The 13895-nt window shown below is 33.6% G+C and overlaps 1 long non-coding RNA gene across 5 annotated transcripts in view; it reads right to left on the bottom strand.

The window, feature by feature from the left end:
- LOC123379189 overlaps positions 1-13895 on the bottom strand; it is a 316516-nt gene that overhangs the window by 264516 nt on the left and 38105 nt on the right. For 3 of the 5 annotated variants that reach the window (XR_006583365.1, XR_006583363.1, XR_006583362.1), the window contains exon 3: positions 329-400. The exons of 1 other annotated variant lie outside the window; for it this stretch is intronic. This is a non-coding gene — a long non-coding RNA (uncharacterized LOC123379189). Of the gene's footprint in view, positions 1-328; positions 401-2225; positions 2630-13895 lie in introns of those variants that run through there. One more of the 5 variants, XR_006583366.1, reaches the window with a different exon arrangement.

The raw sequence follows: 13895 nt of genomic DNA, 5'->3' as shown, positions 1-13895 counted from the left end.
ATAATGGAATATAATAATGAGGAAAAGTGACTATCAACCTAAATTTGACCAATAACAATTACTTGTAATATATTGGACATAATCCTTCCATATCTCTGTTTGCAAATATACTTACATACACACACAAATTAGATATAGATAGTATTCTACATTCCATAAAGTAGCATGATTCATGTATCAAGTATATGTTAGGGTCCTGAGAATTTAATTCTAGATCATCTCTATAATAGCTGGATAATACTTTATTATATGGCTTTAGTTACTTTTTTTTTGGATACTTATTTCCAATTTATAGACTTATAACCAATATTATAAAATATTCACTTACACATATTGTATGCCTTTTTCTTCTGTTCACCAGCCTAATGGCAGGCTTAGTTGGCTTCTTTGCACTTAGAGTCTATGGGAAAAAACTGTTATTAGCTAGATTAAAGGCTTTCTTTGAGGATGGAGAAACAAGGAAGAGTCAAAGAGCAAGAAGGCAGGATTCAAATCAGCCAAACTTGTGAGGGTTAACATTGTGACTTTTACTTTATTGGTATCAGGCATTGGTAGGTAGTACTAAGTTGACTGCTCTCATATTCCTCACTGTTGACTTATTCTGAACAACTGAACACAGAGTCAAGACAGCCCATGATAAGACCAATCTCTAGGGAGTGCTGTGTCTTGTTCAGAGTTTCTTTTTGGTGCCCCTGTAGGTGACCTTGCGGTAGCTCTGTTACTTCACTAAGAACATTATTGATCTCTGGAAATTTGTCCCACCAAGATTTTTTTATATTTCATTAAGATAATCTGTATTCTTGAAATGCCTGATTCAATGCACCACATTTCATTGGATGTGTTAATCAGAATGGGGGAAGGGGACAAGGCTAGGTAATCACTGAAGTATAAAGACTAAGACCTGTGCAACTCAGGGCCTTGATTCTGAAGCAGGAACCCCCTACTCTTTAGTCAGTTATAGTAAAGCTTCCTGATTATGACAAAACCACAACATTCCCCTATATTTAGAAGCATTACTATGTTAATTTTTGGACTTGAGTCTCAGAGTCACTGAGAGATACAAGAACCTATAAATATGTAAGTCCTCCCTGTGAGATGCTCAGGGAATATTGCCAGTGTTCTGCTGGATGACCATTCTTTTTTCCCCCCTAATTCTGTTATCTGCCTATGTAGGCAGCCATTTGGTAAAGTAGGCAATTCAAAAGAAATCCCCGGATCAACCATAAGGGACTGGGATATAATCTTGACTGCCAGTAAATAGTTTTATGAACTTAGAGCAATTATGATCTCCATAAGCCACAGTTTGTTAATCTATGAAGCAAGACCATGAATATTTATTATGAAGATGAAACCTAAAGCCATAATAATTTAAGCATTTATAGAATATCACATATCTATCTCTATATACTTAAGGTGATAGATAAATCACATAGTTCTTACTATGAAAGAAATTATAATCAATTTGTTTTGGTGATATATTTTGCATGGCTATAAAATATTAATATCTTTACTAGTTTGGTTTATAAAGATTGAGAACATATGGTCATACTAGGAAAATAAATGTGTTGACATGTCACAACCCACTTTATCATGCAGTAATATATTCAAGGTCAGCCAAGAGCTATCTTCAGAGGGATCTTGTACTTACACCAATAAATAACTCTTTATATGGCATAGTATTAATAGATGTGAATAATAATGGAAGTAAAACAATCTGCAAAAAAGTTATTTAATGCTGTAAACAAAGATTATGGTGATAGAACAACGTTAAAGATAATTATTTGTGGCTGACACAAAAGGATTAGAGTGGTAAAAGTAATACTATAAAAAAGCCCAAAATATCTACCCAGGTTCTCAAAAGAGCAATGGCAATATTAGAACAGTAAAAGATTTAACTCATTTGTATAATTAAATATGAGAATAATGGCTCAATAACTAAATAAATATGGTGAGACAAATTATGACATTACTTTGAAAAGTGTATTTGAAATATAAGGTTAATCATGGTTACTTCTGCTTCCTTCTAAATTCTCACAAAAATGGCACTAAAATAAGCATTTAAAGAGAAAATTAACAAAGAAAGAGAACAGGATAAGATGTGGCAGTAAAACAATTTTGAAACCTTAGAAAGCAGAGAGACAAGTGGCAACTAAATTGATGAGCTGAAGAAAAAAGAAAGCTAAGCTTATAGTGTTCAGGTAAATAGAAATCAGCATGGAAGTTACCTCTGTGCAGACGCAACCGATGAGCCAGGGACAACAGGGAACTTTCTAGGGTGATGAATAAATTCTGTATTTGAGGGAGAGGTTACAGATATCTTAACTTTTTATGAGAGTCATTGGACTCTACATGTAAAATCTGTGCATTTTCTTATATATAAATTTTATCTCATTAAAAAAAAAGAATTCTATATATTGTACTGGTTTCCTTTCCTCTTCCTTCTCCAAGAAACCTGGCAGCCAGGATAATATTTTCAAGATAGGAGGCTGCAATTACTTCCTGTGACAACTAACCAGTCTATAAAGAAATAATAAAGTTTTAAGGAATTTCCAAATGAAAACACTTTTCCTTTTTTTTTAATTTTTGTTTTACATTTATTTATTTTTAAGAGACAAAGTGTGACAGAGCACAAGCGGGAGAGGGACAGAGAGAGAAGGAGACACAGAATCCAAAGCAGGCTCCAAGCAAGTGTTCAGCACAGAGCCTGATGCGGGGCTGGAACCCATGAGCCATGAGATCATGACCTGAGCCAAAGTCAGTCACTTAACCAACTGAGCTACCCAAGCATCCCAGCTTTTGAAAACACTTTTCAATTAAATCCACTAATCAACAAGCCCTATACATGCACACAGATTGACCAATGTGCTTTCCTATGTCTCATTCTTAAAAATGAGTGGATAGCTCATGATGATCAGACATTTGAACAGGACCTCTAATTGGAAATACAGAGAACAGAAACACAGTACATAAATGGAAAAACAAAGCTATAAGAAAATATATAACACAAAGATTGTAAGGCATTTTTTATTAAAAATCTATAAATAATACTCTTAGAGAAGCTATTATAATTCTGCATCTGTAACACAAACCTAGGATGCTACAATGTTATGAAAAGTAACATGATAAGAATAAAAGGGCTTTGGAAACTAAATATAAGGAATATATATATTAGATATATATTATGTATAATATATCCAAGAAATCTATAGAAATATATATAAATACATATCTACATAAACAATTTTTATCAAAGAAGAAATTAAAGAAAATATCATTTTAAATAAGTATAGAAAATCTAAGTGTACAGAAAAGGGTTAATGGAAAATAAATGGCTTGTACTCCACTTTGAAGTATAAGAAGATGCAACTAAAGATATTGTATAGTTATTATATACCAAAAACACAATGAGATGCTGCCTATATTACTTTAATTATCCCATCCATCATATAGGAGAAATAATATAAGAATACATATGCATAATTCACATCATAATTAAGTGAGGGAAGCAGGGATTTTAGTAGAGCTGATATATACAAACTCAGGCTCTTAATAATGGCTTTTTTAAATTTTTTTCAACGTTTATTTATTTTTGGGACAGAGAGAGACAGAGCATGAACAGGGGATGGGCAGAGAGAGAGGGAGACACAGAATCCGAAACAAGCTCCAGGCTCTGAGCCATCAGCCCAGAGCCTGACGCGGGGCTCCAACTCACGGACCGCGAGATCGTGACCTGGCTGAAGTCGGACGCTTAACCGACTGCGCCACCCAGGCGCCCCAATAATGGCTTTTTATTATATGTGATATCATGCCCTACTCAGAAAAAAACAAAACAAAACAAAACAAAAACCTTGAGGTTTTCTATATGAGGAAGGGAATCTCAGAAGAAGCCTAAGGGCTTATTTTGGGTAGCTGTAGGAAGGAACATTTGACCTGACAAACTTTAGCTCTATCAGTATTACCTCATTTTGGTATCGTAAACTATTGAGACATCATGGATTGTATGACACAGGAAAAAATAGAGTGACCAGATCGTAGAGATTCCTAAATGCCAGACAAAGGGGAATGTTATCCTATAGTTACTTCAAAGACACTTAAAATAGGTTAGTTCTAATGCATACAAAATGTTTTAAAATGATCAATCATATTATAAATCTGAAAGTTCAAGAATGCATATTTTGAAATGGTTGAATTTTTAGGTCACTTGACTGAAATTCATAGTTGTTGAACATGTTCCCAAGTGCCCACAGAAAGTTAAAATCTCAAAGAACCCATATACATTCATTAGGACAGATTTTAAGTTAAAATCTTAAAAACTGCCAAGACGAGTATTGCTAAGAACACTAAGTTACTGGAATTCTCTGGGAATATAAAATGAAAACTGATTTTGAAGATTATTTGGCAATATCTATCTAGACACAGATATAAGCAATGGAGTAGCAATTCTAATAGTAGGAAATATTAAACCAGATAAATATACAGAAATACATGCACAGACAGACACGTACAAAAGTGTTCATAGTGACATTATCAATTATAGTACTCAACTAGAAACAATCCAATGGTGAAACAAACAAAAATAACCTGCATAATGTATTTGTTCAATAGAATCCTATAGAGTGATGGCAAATACCAACTAATGTCATGTACAATATGGATGAATGTAAAAGAAATAATATTGAGTGAATAAGCCACACAATAGATAATATTATTTTATGATCCTGTTTTTACATAAAATTAAATCAACAAAACTAATAAATGGTGATAGAATTAAAAATACTGGTTATAAATAATGTATCTGATAAGGGGTTAATAATCAAAATGTAAAAATATGTAATTATTATTTATTATTTTATAATATATAATACTTATAAATACATATTTATATTTTAGATATGTTATATCTTAGCAGGCTCCAATCTCAGCATGGAGCTTTATGCAGGGTTTCATCCCACAACCTGGAAACATGACTTGACCCGAAATCAAGAGTCAGATGCTTACCCAACTGAGCCGCCCAGGCACCCCAAAACACATTTTAAAATGAGAATATCCCAAAGATATATAACAGGCATTCTATGAAGGGGAAAAGAGGAATAAATAATGAATATATCCCCCAAATATATTTTTTAAATTCTCTGCTTCCATTGTCAATGACTTTGAGTGGTCAATTTCAAATAACATAGACTATAGATCACCCTATTTCCAGCAAGAGTTCTAAGTTCCAGAAGCTTCTCTGAATGAAATGTCCTAATAATTCAATATGAGAGGCCAGCAAAGAAGATAAACCAAGATACAAGATTTTCACACACTGTGGGTAGCTGAAATAACTCCAAAGACAGAGATTTTCTAGGCAAAGAGAGATGTAGTTTCCACATCCAATTTTGTAATTTAATATTACATGCTTCCATGCTTCTGTTTTATTAATTTGTGCTATATAAGACATTTGGGTCATAAGCTTTTCTAGACTTAATATGTCGCTATGGTCACTCAAGTCAGGAGAAGTGGGTATTAACACAGGATATAGTGCAAATGAAATAGTTCTTAAAACTAATGATGTGGGTTACCCATGGAGTGATAAATTAACATTCATGGATGCTATGATCTAAACAAGTACCTCAGTATTTCAGATTTAAAGTAATGCAGACTTACTTTTTTGAAAGGCTCATTAATAGAATAGACTTTATTTCATTATCTAATCAAGACTATTCCCACTTCCCCAAGTAACATCACTTTTCTAACTTTCTAATTCAAGTTTTTCAAAAGATGGTAGCTAGTCATTTCTACAGTCTGGTTTGTAGAATGGTACAAATGAAGAAATTTAACACAGCATAATGATCATTCCTTAAATATTTAAGTTTAGAGGACTGTGCTTTAAATTAAATCATGTACATCTTACTTTTTTGATGTAAAATACCCATTATTACCACACACAAAAATAAACTGAAAATGGATTAAAGACCTAAATGTGATGCCTGAAACCATAAAAACCCTAGAAGAGAACATAGGCAGTAATTTCTTTGACACTGGCTGTAGAAACATTTTTCTAGATATGTTTCCTAATGCAAAGGAAACAAAAGCAAAAATAAACCAGTGTGACTAAATTAAAATAAAAAGTATTTGCACAGTGAAGGAAACAATCAATAAAGCAAAAAGACAACCCACTGAATAGAAGATATTTGTAAATGATGTATGATAAAGGGAGATAATATCCAAAGTATATATTACCCAAAGGATACAAAACTACAGATTCAAATGGGTACATGCACCCTGATTTTTATAGCAGCATTATCAACAATAACCAAATTATGGAGAGAGCCCAAATGTCCATGGACAGATGAATGGATAAAGAAAATATGTCTCACACACACACACACACACACACACACACACACACACACACACACACAATGTAATATTACTCAACCATAAAAAGGAATAAAATCTTGCCATGTGCAATGACATGGATGGAGCTAGAATGTATTAGGTTAAGTGAAATAAGCCAATCAGAGAAAGACAAACACCATACGATTTCACTCATATGTGGAATTTAAGAAACAAAACAGATAAACATATGGGAAAGGGGAGGGAGAGGAGAGAGGGAAACAAGCCACAAGAGACTCTCAATGATAGAACAAACTGAGGATTGATGGAGAATGATGTATAGGAGATGGGCTAGAGGGATGATGGGTATTAGAGAGGGCACTTGTGATGAGCATTAGGTATTGTCAGTGATAAATCATTGAATTCTCCTCTTGAAACCAACATTGCACTGTTTAGTAACTAAAATTTAAATTAAAAAAAGAAAAAATAACTATCACTTTATATTCCCAATAAATCAGAAAAGTTCCTGTTGCTCCAAAAAAAAAAATGGTGTTACATTATTCATATCTGGTTTGTTTGAAAAGCTTTACTTATCAATACTCTTAACGTACCTTTGGTTTGGCTTTCAATTCTATTGATAATTGGGATATTTTAAGGCATTGCAGAATAATAAATATATTTGATACAGTATATAAGAATAATATTCAGAATATCTAAAGAACTTACATAATTCAACAGCAAAAAATTCCAGTTTAAAAAAAAATAGAGGATCTGAACTGACCTTTTTCCAAACAAAACATACAGATGGCCAAAAGACACGTGAAAAGATGCTCAACATCCCTCCTGATCAGGGAAATAAAAATCAAAACCACGATGAGATATTAGCTTCCACTTGTCAGAATGGCCAAAATCAAAAATACAAGAAATAACAAGTATTCATGAAGATGTGGAGAAAAAGTAACTGGTGCTACACTGTTGGTGGGAAAGTAAATTGGATAGCCACTGTGGAAAATAGTATGAAGTTTCCTCAAAAAATTAAAAATAGAAATACCATATAATCCAGTAATTTCACTACTATTTACCCAAAGAAAACAAAAATATGAATTTGAAAATATATATGTACCCCTATGTTTATTGCAGTATTATTTACAATAGTCAATATACAGAAGCAACCTAAGTGTCCATCAACAGATGAATGGATAAAGATGTGGTGTATTTACACACACACACACACACACACACACACACACACACACACACACACACTGGAGGATTAAGCAACTATAAAAGCTATAAAAAATGATGAGATCTTGCCATTTGCACCAACATGAATGGGTTTAGAGGGTAAAGTGCTAAAAGAAATAAGTCAAACTGACAAAGACAAATACCATATGATTTCACTCATATGTGCAATCTAAAAATCAAACAAACAAAAAGTAGAATCAGACGTATAAATACATGGAACAAACTAATTGTTTTCAAAAGGAACAGGGGTGGGGAGATAGACAAAATGGGTAAAATGGAATAGGAGATACAAGCTTTGAGTTATGGAATGGATGAGTCACCAGAATAAAGGTACAGCATAGGGAAGATAGTCAGTGATACTGCAATAGTGTTGTAGGGTGATTGATAGCTACATTTGTGGTGTATAGCATAATGTATAGAAATGTTGAATCACTATGTTGTACACCTGAAACTAATGTAACATTGTGTATCACCTATACTCAATTTCTTTTAAAATTTTTAATAAATTTAAAATTAAAAATACCCCCTTTTATGCAAAGATTGTGAGTTTTGAGTGTACTTTTAGTTTATTAAATTTATCTGAAAAATTAAGTTGGCTGAAATGTTGGTCACCAATAGTTGTTTTAAAATTTCACTGGTTAGCTAAAGCTAAAATTTAGAAGACACTGCATAATAGTTAATAAGCACTTCCTTATCTCTTATTCAAGTTGTTCTGAAAAGACATGAAATGTCTTATTTAATGGAGAAGTTAATTGATTAGTTTAAGTATTTAGTTCCATTCAAAACGTGGTATTAGCTAAGGTCTCTTAAAGAATGTATATGTTAGTACTATTATCTTTCTTTAAGCTGAAAATATTAGGATTGAGGTTAATTATAAAAATCAATATTCTAGGGGCACCTGAGTGATTCAGTCAGTTAAGCATCCGACTTCGGCTCAGGTCATGATTTGGCAGTCAGTGAGTTGGAGCCCTGCACCAGACTCTGTGCTGACAGCTCAGAGCCTAGAGCCTGCTTCGGATTCTGTATCTCCCTCTGTCTCTGCCCTTCTTCCCCTGCTCACACTCTGTCTCTCTCTCTCAAAAATAAATAAACATTAACATTTAAAAAAATCAATATTCTATAAAAGACACAAGATACTTAGGAGGCAGTTCAATTAAAGATAAACCAATATCTTTTAGATATTCTAAATAGGAATAAATGAGGTGATAAGTCCAACACCTTTCAAGTCATATATATTGTGAGCGATTTCCTGTCTGATATGGTCAGGGTGTCTTAAAAAATAAACAAAGAGATTCACCAAAATGCAATGATAGAGCAAACTCTTAAAAGCGAAGTTAGATTTTCTCATAATCTGAAATTTGCTAAAAGACAAGCTTAGGTTACATATTGGAGGAAATAGTTTTTCTATTTAGCCCATAAAGTAAAGCATATACATTCACACATTTTACCTGTACATTGTTTCATCAAATGAACTATACATTCATTCAAAATATCAGCACCAACCAGTATATCACTTTATGTAATACATTTTAGATATATACATACAGTCTATGCCAAAAATTTATGTGTTTTATGTCCATTCTGGAAAGATTACTATTCAAAAAAAAATCATTGCTCTTAAACAATTATGCAATTCACATACCTTTTAGATAAACGATTTCTGGAGTATTCATATCTAATAAATTATAAATAATGTGCTGTTTATTAAGTAAAATATTATAAAGCCCAAAGATAAATACATTTGAAAAGAAGAACACCCTAATATCACCAAATTGCAAGCCAATGAATCTCAGAAAATAAAAATATTGATAGTAAAATAAAACACTCTAAGTTTCCTATTAAAATAGGACTCAAGTTAAAAAAATTAATTTATTTGATAAATGGTTTTCTTTGCCCCAACTTTAGAAAATTATAACATAAATTACTCATTGTAAGTTATTGACACTGAACCTCAAACTTAAACAAGCAAAACATGTAATTTAAGGAGAGATAAAATAGACTGGAAAAAGTATTATTACTTAATGCAGGATTTAATTTAAATAAACAGAAATAGCAAAATGTCAAATGTCTTTTCTTTCATATACAATTGGTCATAACTAAAAAAAAATACAGACACCTAGCCTAGGTCACCAGGCATGGGGATTTTCATATTGTGTTGGTGGACATGTGAGTTGGTATCATCTTTCTGAAAGATATTTTACCAATACGTATTAATTCCTTAAAATAGTATATTCTCAGAATCAGAACACTTGCAAGTTTGGGTTCTGAAAAATTTTCTTAAATTTGTACAATGGACTTAATTGTCAGGATGCTAATCAGGGAATGTAAATAGAACAAAGAGGGGCACCTGAGTGTCTGAGTTGTCATCCGACTTCGGCTTAGGTCATGATCTCACAGTTCGTGAGTTGGAGCCCCATGTCCGGCTCTGTGCTGACAGTTCAGACCCTGTAGCCTGCTTCAGATTCTGTGTTTCCCTCTGTCTCTGCCCCTCCCCTGCTCATGCTTTGTCTCTCTCTCTCTCTCTCAAAAATAAACATTAAAAAAATAGAACAAAGATATAAAAATATTTAAATATTCAATGAGAAATTGGTTATGTTAGCAATAGAACTTAAATTCTTAAGAGAGCACACACCACGAAAATTGATATAGGAGTCTTTTGTATAAAATCTGTTTACACAAGTAATCTGTGCAGAATTCATGATTAGGTGATCAACTTTGTTCAAATCCAAGTTATTTTAAAATATTTTATCCACAGAGAAGAATAAACAAATGGGAATAAAACAAAACCTCCTCAACCTTACAAAGGGCATCTACAAAAAAACCTCACTGTTAATATAATTAGTAGTGAAAAACTGAAACCTTTACCTCTAAGATTAGATAGAAGACAAGCTTTGCTCTTGGCACTTCCATTCAACATTACTGAAGATTATGGACAGGGAAATTAGGCAAGAAAATCAAATAAAAGTCACCCAGATTGGAATGGAACAAGTAAAACTCTCTCTATTTTCAGGTGATGTGATTTTGCATATAGAAAATTCTAAGGAAACCACAGAAGAAAAATTGTTAAAACTGTTAAATGAGTTCCTCAAGGAGGTAGGATACAAGATTAACCTACAAAAGTGATTGCATTTTTACAAACTAGCTAATGAACAATCTAAATATGAAATTAAGGAAACAAATCACTTTATAATCACATCAAAAAATATGATACTTAGGGGCGCCTGGGTGGCGCAGTCGGTTAAGCGTCCGACTTCAGCCAGGTCACGATCTCACGGTCCGTGAGTTCGAGCCCCGCGTCAGGCTCTGTGCTGACAGCTCAGAGCCTGGAGCCTGTTTCAGATTCTGTGTCTCCCTCTCTCTTTCTGTGTCTCCCTCTCTTTCTGTGTCTCCCTCTCTCTTTGACTAGGATGCCAAGACAATTCAAGGGGAAAAGAGGAGTCTTTAAACACATGGTGCTGGAAAACTGGATATCACATGCAACATAATTATTTTGGACCCTATCTCATACCATATACAAAAAAAAAAACTAATTGAAAATGGATTGAAGATCTACCTACAAGAGCTAACAATATCAAACTCTAATAAGAAAACATAAGGATAAATTTTTATGACCTTAGATTTGGCAATGGGATTTTCAGATGATACCAAAAGTACCATAAACAAACAAACAAACATAAAACATAAAATGAATTTGATGAAAAGTTTTTTTTTTCAACGTTTTATTTATTTTTTGGGGGACAGAGAGAGACAGAGCATGAACGGGGGAGGGGCAGAGAGAGAGGGAGACACAGAATCTGAAACAGGCTCCAGGCTCTGAGCCATCAGCCCAGAGCCTGACGCGGGGCTCGAACTCACGGACCGCGAGATAGTGACCTGGCTGAAGTCGGACGCTCAACTGACTGCGCCACCCAGGCGCCCCATCAAAAGTTTTAAAATTGTGGTCAAAGGAAACCATCAAGAGAAAGGCAACCTCAGAGTTAGGAGAAAATATATCAAATTTTTCATCAGATATCATATATCTGAGATATCTGTAAAGGGACTTACCAGAATATATTAAGAACTTTTACAATTTGGTGATAAAAAGATAACCAAATGGGAAAAGGATTTGCCTTTTTTTAAAGTATTTATTCATTTATTTTTAAAGAGAGAAAGAAAGAGGGTAGGGCAGAATGAGAGAGAGAGGGATGGAGGGAGAGAGAGAGAGAAAAAAAACAAAAAAACAAGCAGTCTCCATGCTTAGCATGCAACCCCCTGAGGGGCTTGGTCACAATTGCCAGATCTTGAACTGAGCCAAAATCAAGAGTCAGACGCTTAACCAACTGAGCCACCCAGGCACCCCTGGGAAAAGGATTTGAATAGACATTTCTCCAAAGTAGAAATATAAATGACTAACAAACACATGAAAAGATGTTCAACCAACATCATTGCTCATTAGGGAAATACAAATAAAAAACCCAATGAGCTAAATGACTTCACACTTAATGGCTAAAATAAAAAAGACAGACAATACCACGTGTTATAGGCAATGTGGAAAAATTGGAACCATCATACATTGCTGGTGGAATTGTCAAATAGTGCAGCCAGTTTGGAAGACAGTTTGGCAGTTACTCAAAATGTTAAAAATTGAGTTATCCTATAAACCCACTCTGAGGTATATGCTGAAGACAATTGAAAATATAGGTCTAAGCAAAATTTACACATGACTATTCATAGCACCATTATTTATAATAGCCAAAAAATGAAATAACCCCAAAGTCCATCAACAGATGAATGCATAAACAAGTGTGGTATACCCAAACTATGGATTTTTTTGGTAATAAAACAGAATGATGCACTGTTATATGCCACAACATGGATGAAACTACAAACATAGCAAGTGAAAGTAACCAGTCAGAAAATTGTATATAATTATTTCCAACCATGTGAAAAATCCACAGTAGACATATCCATAGATACAGAAGGCAGATTGGTAGTTTCTACCATTAACTAATATTAGTAGTAGTGATACTGTGTAATGGATGGATGGATGGATGGATGGATGGATGGATGGATGGATGAAGAAGGAGTGACTGTCATTGGGTATGGAGTATCTTGTGAGGATGCTTTTATAAAATTAGACAGCAGTGATGGTTGTGCAGTCTATGAAGAACACCACCACTAAACTGTACACTTCAAAAGTGGATTTTATGGCATGTGATTTATATCTTAATAAAAAATAGAATGAAATGTTTCTAAGTTTTTTCAACTGCTCTTATTTGTGTCTACGTATGGTTAATTTGAAGGCAAATATTAAATAGTGGTGTCTCTACATAGACACTACTGAAAACATCTTTTTTTTAAAGCAAAGATCAGATTGTCCCAATTCTAGGCTCCTAATGTAGGACATAAAGTTCAAATTCTAAGAATGTTAGATAGGTATTTCCAATATGGCTACCCTGTCTCTTTTTCTTATTTGTCTGGTTTCTTTGCTTCCTGTGTGCTCTAGTAAAATCAAAGTACTCAGCTCTCCTCAAATGTAACCACCGTATTTCCTTGTGAATGTGCTGAATCACTTTCATTTTTCATGAGGAAAGCATTCTTCTCCCCCTTATCTCTACTGGGGAAATCCTCTTCATTTTTTCAAGACCCACTTGTTATGTCAACTTCTTTATCTAGCTTAACTTCATCTTGCTAAATGTCAATAATTTTTGCAAATTCATGCTACTGAATCTCATCTAACTCATCATACATAGCATATTTTGAATTAAATGAAAATATTTCTCATAAATACCTTTTAAAAATCTAAGCAGTTTTCAATTTTCTCACTTTAATATTGAAACAATATTTAAAAGAACAGTGCTAACTTCTCACCAATCCTCTCATCCCCACACATTCTCACAGTTCCAAACTGCTTAGGGAAGAAAGGCAGGTCACTTTTATAGCCACATAGATTTAACAATCATAATTTTCTTCTGTGATAGCCAAGGCAGAGTTTGAGTGTAATTGTTCAGGGACTGTGTGTGATTGTTGTATTGGATCAGTCATCTGTCTAAAAAATGAACTGGACAACCTTCAAATGGCAATGACTTCAATTCCTTTGGGATTTGAATTGGCCATAAAACTAACAATAAATTGTCGTGCATGTAGTGATTTCCTGTTGGCAAGTTCCATGTATTTTACAAATATATCTCAACTTAGATGGAAAAGATAATTATTTCCATTCAAATATTGGGAAACTGTAACACAGAGCCATCAAATGTATTGAGCAAGGTCAGAGAGTATATGATCAGAAAAGATGAGAATATCCCAAAGGTTTCAAGTTTTGTTCTATCTTCCAAGAGACATAATTCCTT

Source organism: Felis catus, chromosome A1 (genome assembly GCF_018350175.1).
Source record: "Felis catus isolate Fca126 chromosome A1, F.catus_Fca126_mat1.0, whole genome shotgun sequence".
Taxonomy (NCBI): domain Eukaryota; kingdom Metazoa; phylum Chordata; class Mammalia; order Carnivora; family Felidae; genus Felis; species Felis catus.
Note: the sequence above shows the minus strand (reverse complement) of the source record. Positions and strands in the feature narration are given on the sequence as shown.